The sequence below is a fragment of the Canis lupus genome, chromosome 33 (assembly GCF_003254725.2).
Source record: "Canis lupus dingo isolate Sandy chromosome 33, ASM325472v2, whole genome shotgun sequence".
In the NCBI taxonomy this organism is placed as follows: domain Eukaryota; kingdom Metazoa; phylum Chordata; class Mammalia; order Carnivora; family Canidae; genus Canis; species Canis lupus.
This window is the reverse complement of record NC_064275.1, coordinates 5,529,016-5,541,435: the sequence shown is the minus strand read 5'-3', so window position 1 is coordinate 5,541,435 and position 12,420 is coordinate 5,529,016. Positions and strand designations below refer to the sequence as shown.

At 40.6% G+C, this 12,420-nt stretch overlaps 1 protein-coding gene and 1 pseudogene across 7 annotated transcripts in view; both read right to left on the bottom strand.

The window, feature by feature from the left end:
* GPR15 (G protein-coupled receptor 15) overlaps positions 1–1,789 on the bottom strand; it is a 31,424-nt gene extending 29,635 nt beyond the window's left edge. For 6 of the 7 annotated variants that reach the window (XR_004811606.2, XR_007407897.1, XR_003124114.3 and 3 more), the window contains exon 1: positions 1,045–1,789. The gene's annotated coding sequence lies outside the window, so the exon portion shown is untranslated. The remainder of the gene's footprint in view (positions 1–1,044) is intronic. The other variant, XM_035710003.2, reaches the window with a different exon arrangement.
* A 3,760-nt stretch (positions 1,790–5,549) lies between these two features.
* LOC112640619 (glutathione S-transferase A4-like) lies at positions 5,550–6,780 on the bottom strand (annotated as a pseudogene).
* Positions 6,781–12,420: the final 5,640 nt, after the last annotated feature.

The following is a 12,420-nucleotide window of genomic DNA, read 5'->3' as shown; positions in this document are numbered from 1 at the left end:
GGACCTGTTCTCAAAGAACTCTGCCCAATATTATGCCATTCTCTCTCGATTACTAAAATAGTGCTTATCTTGATTAATATATATTTAATAAACAATAATTTATTTATTTCAGAGGAAGTTAGATATTTGGTTCAATAAATATATATTTATATAAATAAATAAATAAATAAATAAATAAATAAATAAATAAAATATATTTTTTATTTCCCAAATTGCCCTTGATAATTTTTTTTTTTCGACAATCTTCTCATTTTGTCCCATTATTCTTAGGATATATTGGCCTATTCTTAGGATATATATGGCCTTTCACTCTCGCCAGCAAATTTTATTCTTCAAACAAGCTGAACATTGAATTTTTACAATGGGCCATGCCTGCAGTAGTTTAAAAACATGACCCTATAATTCTTTGATCACCCTCCCACCCACCCAACACATTTCATTGTGTTTTCTGTTCCCTTTCCATGAATCCGGGCTGGCTTATATTGTTTTGACCAATAGTTTGACTTAAGTAATGCAACGAAGTCATAAAAGGTTATTCTAAAACACTTAGTTTTAGAATCCTCACTTGTGGAACATTCCATCTCAGAACCCACCTGCCATGCTGTGAAGCCCAGACCACATGGAGAGACCTTGTGTAGACAGCCAAGTCATCTTCTGATCATGTGCTCAGCTGACTAGGATGTGTAGTCCTGCTAAGCCTTCAGATGACTCTGGCCTCACCACTATCTCACTGTAACCCTACCAGACTCCAATCAAGAACCCCTCAGCTAAGCCCCACCAACCTACGAAACTGTAAGAGATAGTAATAATTTGTTGTTTTGGCTGCTACATTGTGGGATCATTTGTTATGCAGTCACAGTATCTAGAACCATCTCCTTTCCCACCGCAGGCTTTCTAAAGGCCTTTTTCTCTTCCTGAATGGCTTTTTCTGACCCCCCACCCACACCCCACACCCTCCCCACTTTTTTACATGGATTACTCCTATTTATTTTTCTAATTAAGCTTAATATTTCCTTATTTAGCACATTTCCCCGGACCACTTACCTCAGGCTCATTCTCCCTCTAATTATTTCACACACCCCGAAGTTCTTGAATGTGGTAGGCAGTAAAGTCCAGGTTGGGGAGTGATTCTACTTGTCATCACTGCTTTTAAACTCCATGGTCCAATGGTCTCATACCTTAATATAATCTAAGGGAGGTTCTGGGGTCACTAAATAATAGTGAAGGCCTTTTTGCGAGAGACATGAGAAAAGTTCAGTCCATTCCAATAATCCAGGTCAGTTAGTGAAGTATCAAAACTAAAATGCCATTCAAAGTTGAAACTGTCTCTTCTCTTAGCTCAACCTTGTCTCTGGCTGGGGGGCCTACCATAGGGAGGGGACTGAGTGTCTCTCAGCCCTCAGTCACTTTCTCCTACGTGGGCAGAGACTTTCTGGTCCTTCAGGGTCAAACTGTGGCAAAAGTAGATTAGGGAGAGGGACAGTTTACTGCGGCTGGTACAGTTGTCATCTGACCTGGGGGCATGTAGCTCATGCACAATTGCTGGTTCTTTTTCTTTTAAAAGCCACTTTGGAAAGTTTCTCAGAGATCCTCCCTCTGCAGACCTTCAGACTGTATTTCTTTTAACAAGTGAAATCAATGTCTCTACTTTAGCTGTGTGCTTACCACGCCCCCCTCAGTCCCTGGGTTCCTGGTAGGCTGATTTCTCTCTGTTGGGATCATATTGCTCTCAGGTGTTCAAGAGTTTCTCTCTCTCTCTCTCTCTCTCTCTCTCTCTCTCTCTCTCTCTCTCTCTGTAACCAGGACTCCCAGTCAGCTCCTATTGTGATGAAGACATTTAGCCCCCAAGAAACAAGAACAGCTAAGTCTCTCTCAACTCAGTTTGGGGTTTCACTGCTTCAGGCTTCAGGCTCATCTGACTGACCCCTTTTATTGCCAGACTTTTCAAGAGTGAGTCAAATATTCATTCACAGATTTGTCAAAAGTCAGGGGGCGCATGGCAAGCTCCCTCAGTAAAGCCCTTTTCAACTGGCTATTTCCCTCCTCACCACAGTGACTGGGACTTGGGGAAAGCCTGTAAGCCTGCAGCATCTCTCCCCAGAGATGTCTCTCTCCTAGTTTTCCAAACTCTGATTAACCCCAAAGCATTTATATATTTTTGTGGGGAGTGAGACCCTGAAAGTCCCAAGATAGGTTTGTTTGTTTATTTATTTATTTTCAAGTTTTTATTTAAATCCCAGTTACCATATTGTGTAATACTAGTTTCAGGAATAGGATTTATTTATTTTTCTCTTTTCTTTGTTTAAATTCAATTTGCCAATATATAGTACGCCATTAGTTTCAGATGTCATTTTCAATAACTCATCAGTTGCATGTAATACCCAGTGCGTATCACATCACAGCCCTCCTGAATGCTTGTCACCCAGTTACCCCATCCCCCCATCCATCTCCCCTTCAGTAACCCTCAGTTTGTGTCCCAGAGTTAAGGGTCTCTCATGGTTTGTCTTCTTGGATTCTTTTCCCACTCAGTTTCCCCACCTTCCCTTATGGTCCCTTACACCATTTCTTATATTCTGCATATGAATGAAACCATATAATTGTCTTTCTCTGATTGACTTATTTCACTCAGCATAATACCCTCCAGTTCCATCTGCATCGATGTAAATGGTAGGTAGTCATCCTTTCTGATGTTTGAATAATATCCCTTTGTATATATAGACCACATCTTCTTTATTCATTCTTCTTTTGAAGGACATCGAGGCTTCTTCCACAGTTTGGCTATTGGGGACATTGCTGCTCTGAACTTTGGGCTGCAGGTGCCCTTCATTTCATTACATCTGTATCTTGGGGATAAATACCCAGCAGTGCAATTGCTGGGTCATAGGATAGCTCTATTTTTAACTTCTTGAAGAACCTCCAAGATAGATTTTTAGACACGCCTCCTGCAAATCCTTCACATCTAAGCCTCACATCTCAATTTGGAATATGGAACTTTTGATAGAACTAAACTGAGATGACAAAGTAAGTTACATTTAAAGCCTACTCAACATAGAACTGTAATAATTTCTGCTTATCGTCTTCTTCCTCTCCTGGGTTAGTTAAAACCCACAAGAACAGGAGTCTTGTCTGATTCCCCTCACAATACACCAGTGCTTAGTGCAGTACAGACTCTAGGGTAAAGTGCTCAATGAGAACGTATTGAGTAAATAAACAAATGAGCTGACTTTTCACCCTGTATGAACTAATCTTTTAAGTCTGGTTATCCACAACCCTCAGTTTTCAGATGTAAGCATGTAGATATACAATAATTATTAAGTTGTTGTGCTTCATTGTTTCCTTTCATCAGTCCTCCAATGAATGAAAGTCATTTTCTTGGTGCACGTTGCCTTGGGAGGAGAGTAATAAATCTTATGTCTCAAAAATGAGTATTTCCCTTTAAGTAGGGGCTACATGTTTAATTACGAAGTTAGTTAAATAGAAGGAAAACATGAGAGGGGGGAAGTATTGAGGAGGATGGAGTTCTATTAGTCTACTGTTGGTCAATTGTATTGAATACACTATATATATCTGATACCATTTTCTTTCCTTTCTAACTAGCCTGCATTAGATAAATTTCTAAGGAGCAGAGATTGTGCTGATATAATTCCTTTTACTGTGTATAGCCCTGTATCCTTTCCTACACTAACAGGAGCTCAGTACACACTTTCCTGGGGATGGCAGGAAGGAAGATGACACGTGGTCCGGGGGGGTTGAGAAGGACATTGCAGGGCCATAAAGGGGAGGGCAACCCTCAGGCTCCTGTGGGAATTATGCCATAGATTTCATCTCCGTGGTGGTCATAGCTTGCTTCTGCAAGAATTCTTGTCATAATAGATCTCAGTAGTACATTTGCTTCCTGGGATAAAATAAGTCAAAGAGAGCTCTCAGGTGATGTGTCCTTTTGAGAGCCACACAGACAGGGCAGCCAACATAAAACTGAGAAGATAATTTGTTTCAGGGATTCTGTTCCTCTCATTTTGGGTTCTGCTTCTTTCTGTTGAGCCTGGTGTCTTCAGGCCACCACCTGGCCTTCTGGGAGTCACATGTTTGGGGCAGTTATCTGGCTTTTGGTGTATGCGAACGATGGCTTCCTAGGTTTGTGCCTCGTTCCTCTGGGCTGTTTCCTTCTGAATCATTGTCAAAATACCTACTGAATTGATTTGTGCTGTTAGGATGATGAGTCAGAGCTTCCAGGTAACTTATTCCCATTTGAACACCTGGACTTCCAAGATCGTATTCTTAATTTTTGGTTTCTTATTTTTTCTCCCTTCTTGCCTGCCTTTCTTTCTTCCTGAATATAGACTTTGAGCCCCTCAGCTGGTGCCAGGTTTTGCGCTAGGCCCTGGGAATGCACGCCGCACCCCTGCCCTCTGGGAAATCATGTGGAGCAGAGACTGCCACTAAAAACACAATGCAGATCATTTTCTCTCATGCGGAGCATATTTCATTTTTGAGTCCACAGACAATACCCCTCTGATTAATTGTGCTATTGTTTACTAATTTGGCAGGAAAGATAAAATCTATTCACCATATTTGTCTCAATATTCTACTGGTGGAACATGTACTTACTATAAGGGTCGAGAGATATTTTGATTAGAATAGCTTGGAGCCCCTCAAATTACATTCCTTTGACACTCATAGAGCTAGTCTATGAGCTGTCTTCAGGGGTGAATGAATCAACGTTCCCTTCCTTGTTGTCCCCAGTTGTGGTGACCTCAAGTCACTTTTTTAGTCTATGTTCAGATTTATGGCAAATGCTAAACATATGTCCTGCAGCCCCCTTCAAGAGGACATACCAGTCAGCCTAGGTGCCTGCCTAATCTGCCCATCAGTGTTCACAGCACAAAGGTAATTCTTTTCTCACCTTCCCTCTTTGCTTTTATGAAGAATTAGTTCCACACAGATGCATATTTCTGCATTAAAGAAAATTCCAGTGGGGGATGGGGTGACTGGGTGATGGGCACTGAGGAGGGCACTTGATGGGATGAGCACTGGGTGTTATACTATATGTTGGCAAATCGAATTTAAATAAAAAATTTAAAAAAATTCCCAGTGATTTTTTTTCTCTTCACAGAAAGGTCTAGACTTTTATCTCAGCCGATTTTCTTTTATTTCACATGTGATTTTATCCTTACCTTCTCAAGTATTAAAGAAAATCTATCTGTGACTAGTATCAGCATCTAATGATTCATTTCTCTGGCATTAGCACCTAATTTGATAATGCAGTCTCTCTCACATTAGCATTTGGCTTTCGTTCTTTTATGAAAGAAAATTGCCTTGTGTACACGTTAAACGAGACCAACTAGTCTTGTGTCTGTCTCCTGGGATTGGTACTGAGTCACCAATAAAAAGCATAATGCAAAGAGTTGAAGGTAATTTAAGTAAAATAGTAAGTTCATAGTTAATAAAAGGAAAACATATATTTGCTTAAAATGAATTATGTTGGCTTTGTTTCACCATATTTCTGTCAAAGTCAGACCTGTACCTCCTGCCCAATAAAACTGAAACAATTTTTTTTTGATTTGTAAATTCTTTATTTTGGCTAATATTGACTGCCTTCATTACACCACAGATTTATTATAGCTGAGAGGAATTATTCACTAGATATTCTGGGTTGTTACAAAACACCAAAAATTAGGAAGATACTGCTTTTAGACAGGGATAAGAAGCGGGGGAGAAAAAGCTCAAGGGAGAATACAAGGTCCTGCCCATTCTGGTTATCAGGAAATGAATAACTACATCAGATCTAACTTAAATGCAAGCCTCTCCGAAAAGGCTTTCAGAAAACAGTTGCATAACAATTATCCACCGGACAAAACAAAAGGTCAATGTTTCTAGAAAAGATCTTGACATGAAAGACCAACTGAGGAACAGTTATACATAGCACCATGACAGAGCTGGGATCAGGGCAGCCTGGCATCAATTAAGATGCTACTGTGGAACAGCAATCTCTAGGGGCTAGCTCTCACTCACAGATGTATGTGATGCTTATGGCATAAAGATGTTGTAGACGGTTCTCACGTAGATGTCATCCAGAGGAGGCTTCTTCTTGCTGCCAGGTTCAAGGAATTTCTTAATTGTAGGGATATTACTTATTTTCACTGTAAACTCCTGGAGGTGAGGAAATGCAGACAGGATATTGGGGATTTTCTCTTCTAGAGCCAAAATGGTTTGGAGTACAATAATGTCCGCAAGGCTCAGCTGTTACCAAGGAGAAACCTTTGCCCATGATCCCTTAAAACCTTTTCAAACACAGGAAAGTATCAAATTATAGCCTTCTGGGCCATGTTAACCACTTCCTTTGTTGATCATCTGGTTTTAGAAAAGGATGCATGCTAATCAGTTCCAGCAGATCTAGCGTCCCCTCCACGTACATGTCAATCAGGGTTCTCTCCTTGAGGTCCCTGCCAAAGAGGTGGTGTTTATCCGCTATGTAGTGGAGGATGCTTCGGGTCTGCACCAAATTCATTCCATCAGTTTCAACCATGGGCACTTGTTGGAACAGCAGGTGGTTACCATCCTGCAACTTCTGCAACTGTTCTTTAGTTTCTAAGAATTCTTCATCAAACTCGACTCCAGCAGCAGCTAAAACCCATCTTACGGATTCCATCCGGCCTCTTCCATTAGGATAGTGGAGCTTGGGCTTTGCTGCCATGATGGCCTTTCAGGCTTTCTGGAGTCGGCTCGCAGCACCCGGAGCCCTACAAAGCGCTCAGCGAGCGGTCAAAAACTGAAACAATTTTTTAAAAATGTATAGTTCAGCAGTCAATAGTCTACTGTATAAGATTTTCCTTTTTTTTAAAAAGATTTTATTTATTTATGAGAGGCACACAGAGAAATTTTCCTTTTGAAAAAGAAACTTACTTTGCTTATTTATTTACTGTTATTTTTGCTTTTTATTTATTTATTTATTTTTTTATTTATGATAGTCACACAGAGAGAGAGAGAGGCAGAGACACAGGCAGAGGGAGAAGCAGGCTCCATGCGCCGGGAGCCCGACATGGGATTCGATCCCGGGTCTCCAGGATCGTGCCCTGGGCCAAAGGCAGGCGCCAAACCGCTGCGCCACCCAGGGATCCCTATTTTTGCTTTTTAAATCACCCACTACATATCTGACTATATATTAAATAATCAGTGAATTGACAAATGCCCCTTTCTGGGACTTTTTGGTTACTTCTCTCCTTTTTAAATTTTTTGCTGTAAAAAGTGAGCTGAGACAGTGAGAAATTATTCAAAAGCGTATTTTATAGTTTATAATAGCAAGTTGGCAAATGTTTTCACTGTAATAACCATTGAAATAATGAAGTCTGATGAGAGGCAGTATTTTGTAACACAAAATTACACATTCAAATGTTCAAAGGGGACAGGCAGGTGGCATCTAAAGAACTAATTGTGGCCATATCTCCCAGCTTTTCAAGAGAAGTTGAAATTTGCTTTTATAAATATTCTCCTGGTCTTTAAATCTTGGAAATTACTTTTTTAAAAGTACTATGCTTTTCTCCACTGCCTGGGCCAAACTAAAACAGTTCAGTGCAACCCCTGGAGGATCTTTCATGACTTCCTGGGTGATGAGTGCGAGTGTGGGTTTGTCGTTAGCCTGGGGTTCAGGTCACAGATACGACTGTGGGATACTGATCAGGGGACTAAATCATATGGGGATTTATTTTCTTGCATGTCCCATGGGGATGACAATATAGCTCTCTCGTAGTATTTTGGCTTATTGGGGGGATAGAAGTGAGGGAGCCCAGAAACTGAAGAGCCAAACTCAGAGTCCACTGCTTTCCTTTTTGTTTCAAAACAGCGATCTTACATTTATACAGGGGAAGACACATTTTACATAGAACAGGTGAGTCAAGCAGTCCTTAACATTCTGTCTCTGAACTTAGCCTTTGATGATTCCTCACTCCTGCCCTATTATATTTCTCAATTTTTCCTGGACTCTTATAATTTGTGTAAACAGGGTGGCCAACACACTATATATCTCATTCCACATGCCCTTCTTACAATGTCATGCTCACGCTTTTTCCCATTAAGGGGTCCCTGTCCCCTCTCCTTCAATGTGAGGAAACCTCTGTGACTGTGTCAGTGGTGAAGGATAGCACACATGCCCCACATGGGGCATCCGACACTAGACCCTCAAAGTGCCATGCCCCTCTGCCCTGTTCCCTTGGTACATTCATCCTTGGAACCCTGTAGTCTTGCTGTGAGGAAACAAAGGTGTGTTTTTTTTTTTCTGGGATAGCCGTGGCAAAAGGTCACAAGGGGGGAGCTTAAAAACTACAGTAATTTATCATCATCTTACAGGTCTGGAGTCTAGAAGCTTGAAATCAAGGTGTTGGCAGGGCCGTACTCCCTGTGAAACCTGTACCAAAGAATCATTCCTTGCCTCTTCCTAAGCTTCAGGTGGTTTGCTGGCATTTTTATACATTCTTTGGCTCAGAGCAGAATCACTCCAATCCTCCATCTTCACATGATATTTTCCATATATTTTCCATGTGTCTCTCTGCATTATTTTCCTTCTGCTTATCTGTCTCTGTGTCCAAATTTCTCTTTTGACATAAAACACTGATCATATTGGATTAGAATCCACCTAAATGACCTCATTTGTTTTGAAAATATTTTTTAAAAAGATTTTATTTATTTATGAGAGATGCAGAGAGAGAGAGGCAGAGACAGGCAGAGGGAGAAGCAGACTGCCTCCAGGGAGCCTGATGTAGGACTCAATTTCTGGACCCCAGGATCATGACCTGAGCCGAAGGCAAACGCTCAACCACTGAGCCACCCAGGTGCCCCTAAAAAAGATTTTATTTATTTATTGGAGAGCACAAGAGAGGGGTGTGGAGGCAGAGGGAAGAAGGAGAAGCTGACTTTCTGCTGAGCAGGTATCCTGCCGAGGGCCGAGGCCTCCATTCCATGACTTTGAGACCATGACCTGCGTGGAAGGCAGACACTTAACTGACTGAGCCACCCAGGCGCCCCCCAAATGACCTCATTTTAACTGGATTACCTCTTTAAGATCTCATTTCCAAGTAAGGTCACATTCTGAGGTACTTAGAGTTAGGACATCAACAAATCTTTTTAGGGGGGTACAATCCAACCTGTAACACCAGGTCCCAAGGAGGCACCCCATGTTGACTGTGATTCCATCTGGGAGCCAGCACCATGGCAGGTCACACAAGTGGAAAAGCCTTTAAGGTGATTCCAGCCCCAGCCATCATCTGACTGCAACTGTGTGATAGTAGAGTGAGAACTTGCCTAGGTGAGCACAGTCAGCGCCCCCTCTTCCTTTATTCCCCACCCCCCCGCAATCATGGGAGATACTATAGTGGTTATGTTGTGTTAAATTCCTGAGTTTAAGGGCCACATGACAATAACCCAACGGAAGCATAAGTCACAGTGAGATAGTAAAGAAGATTTCCTCCCACAGGGGCCAATACATCCTGTGGTTGCAATATTTTATAGGGCCAGTGGCTGGATCAGGCCCTGTCTGTTTTCTACCTGGGCCAGCCCTGGCATTTTTCAGGAAGAACATCACAAACTCTTACCTTTCTTAGATACCTGAAGCCTCATCTTTCGCCTTTTACCAACAATACTTTCATTCCCTGTATGTAACAGTTAACACACACCTTCTCTTTGGGTCTTGCCTTGGCAAATATGGTGCATATTCTCTTACCCCTTCTTGTACTGGAAGCATCTTCTCAGGGAGTTTCTAATATTTTTGATGGACATAGAAGCCAAAAGAAGCTTGGGATTGCAAATGTTTTAAATGAACATATCCTTCCTCAAAAATACCAACTTAGTTTTATACCATCGACTCTGGCAGTGGAAAGGAACAAAATGTTCAAGCTGAATGTAATGCACAGTTACTAATGTTTTAAAATTTATCTTTGATTTTTGTCAAAGTGGTTTGTATGCAGAATTTGGAAACCATATTACTTTATGTGGCTTAAAATGAAAAATAGCATCCTCACTGTACCCTCACTGTAATAGTACCCTCACTGTAATTTCTGCCTTCCCCAACCATCAGCCATCTCAACCCTTTTAACTCTTTTTTTCTGGATTTGCTTTTATATTTCTAAACAAACGTAAGAGAAAATCTAGATGCCTTCGGGCTGGCAATGCCTTTTTAGATATAATCCCAATGGCATGATCCATAAAGAAAGAACTGATAAGCTGAACTTTAAAAATTAAACGTCTGCTTGCGAGATACAGATGATTTATCTTTTCCCCCAAGGTTTCATTTAAATTCAAGTTACATATAGTGTAGTATTGGTTTCAAGAGTGGAATTTAGTGATTCATCACTTACATATAACGCCCAGATCACAATCCATGCTCATCACAAGGGTTCTCCCTAATGCCCAGTCCCTCACATAGCCCATCCCCCAACCCCCACCCTCCAGCAACCCTTAGTTTGTTCTCCATAGTTGAGAGTCTTATGGTTTGCCTCCTTCTCTGTTTTTGTCTTATTTTATTTTTCTTTCACTTCCTCTATATTCACCTGTTTTGTTTCTTAAGTTCCATATATGGAAGAAATCATATGGTGTTTGTCTTTGACTGACTTGTTTCATTTAGCATAACTTACTCTAGCTCCATCCAAATCATTGCAAATGGCAAGATTTCATTCTTTTTGATGGCTGAGTGAGATTCCATTGTATATGTATACCACTTCTTTAGCCATTCATCAGTCGATGGAGATTTGGGTTCTTTTTATAACTTGGCTGTTGCTCATCATGCTACTATGAACATCGGGGTGCATGTGCCCCTTTGATTCAGTATTTTTGTATCCTTTGGGTAAATACCTTATAGTGTGATTCCTGGGTTGTAGGGTAGCTCTATTTTTAACTCTTGAGGAACCTTCATATTGCTTTCCAGAGTGGCTACACCAGCTTGCATTCCCACCAAAGGTGTAAGAGGATTTTCCTTTCTCCACATCCTTGCCAACATCTTTTGCCTAGTGAGTTGTCAATTTTAGGCATTCTGACCGATGTGAGGTGGTATCTCATTGTGGTTTTGATTTGTAATTTCTTGATGATGAGTGATGAGGATATTTTCATGTGTTTGTTAGCTATCTGGATGTTTTCTTTGGAGAAATGTCCATGTCTTCTGCCCATTTCTTAACTAGATTATTTTTGGAGTGTTGAGTTTGATAAATTTTTTATAGATTTTGGATACTAGCCCTTTTTTCCAATATATCATTTATAAATATATTCTATTTCATAGGTTGCTTTTTATTTTTGTTGATTGTTTCCTTTGCTGTGCAGAAACTTTTTGTCTTGATGAAGTCCTAATAGTTCATTTTTGCTTTTGTTTCCCTTGTCCCCAGCAATGTGTCTAGTAAGAAGTTGGAATGACTGATGTCAAAGAGGTTGCTGCCCATGTTCTACTTTAGGATTTTGATGGTTTCCCATCTCACATTTAGGTCTTTCATCCATTTTGAATTTTTTTGTGTGTATGATGTAGGAAAGGGGTCCAATTTGACTTTTCTACATGTTGCTATCCAGTTTTCCCAACATTATTTTTTAAAAGATTTTATTTGCTTATTCATGAGAGACACAGAATGAGAGAGAGCGAGGCAGAGACACAGCCAGAGGGAGAAGCAGGCTTCATGCAGGGAGCCCAACGTGGGACTTGATCTGGGTTTCCAGGATCAGGCCCTGGGCTGAAGGCTGCGCTAAACCACTGAGCCACCCGGGCTGCCCTCCCAACACTATTTTTTGAAGAGACTGTCTTTTTCCATTGGATATTCTTTCCTGCTTTGTCAAAGATAGTTGATCATAGGTCCATTTCTGGATTTTCTAGTCTGTTCCATTGATCCGTTTTTGTGCTCGTACCATACTGTCTTCATGATTACAGCTTTGTAATATAGTTTGAAGTCCAGAATTATGATTCCTCCAGCTTTGGCTTTCTTTTTCAACATGACTTTGGCTACTCAGGGTCTTTTCTGATTCTGTATAAATTTTAGAATCGTTTTTTTTCTAGCTCTGTGAAAAATGCTGGTGGTATTTTGATAGGGATTGCACTGAATGTGTAGATTGCTTTGGGTAGTGGAGACATTTTAACAATATTTGTTCTTCCAATCCATGAGCATAGAATGCTTTTCCATTTATTTGTGTCTTCTTCAATTTCTTTCATAAGTGTTCTACAGTTTTCAGAGTATAGATCTTTTACCTCTTTGGTTGGTTTATTCCTAGGTATCATATGGTTTCTGGTCAGTTGTAAATGGGATGGAACTTTTGATTTCTCTTTCTGTTGTTTCATTATTAGTATATAGAAATGCAACAGATTTCTGTAAGTTGATTTTATATCCTGTGACTTTGCTGAATTCATGTATCAGTTCTAGCAATTTTTTGGTGGAGTCTTTTCTCCATTTTCTACACAGA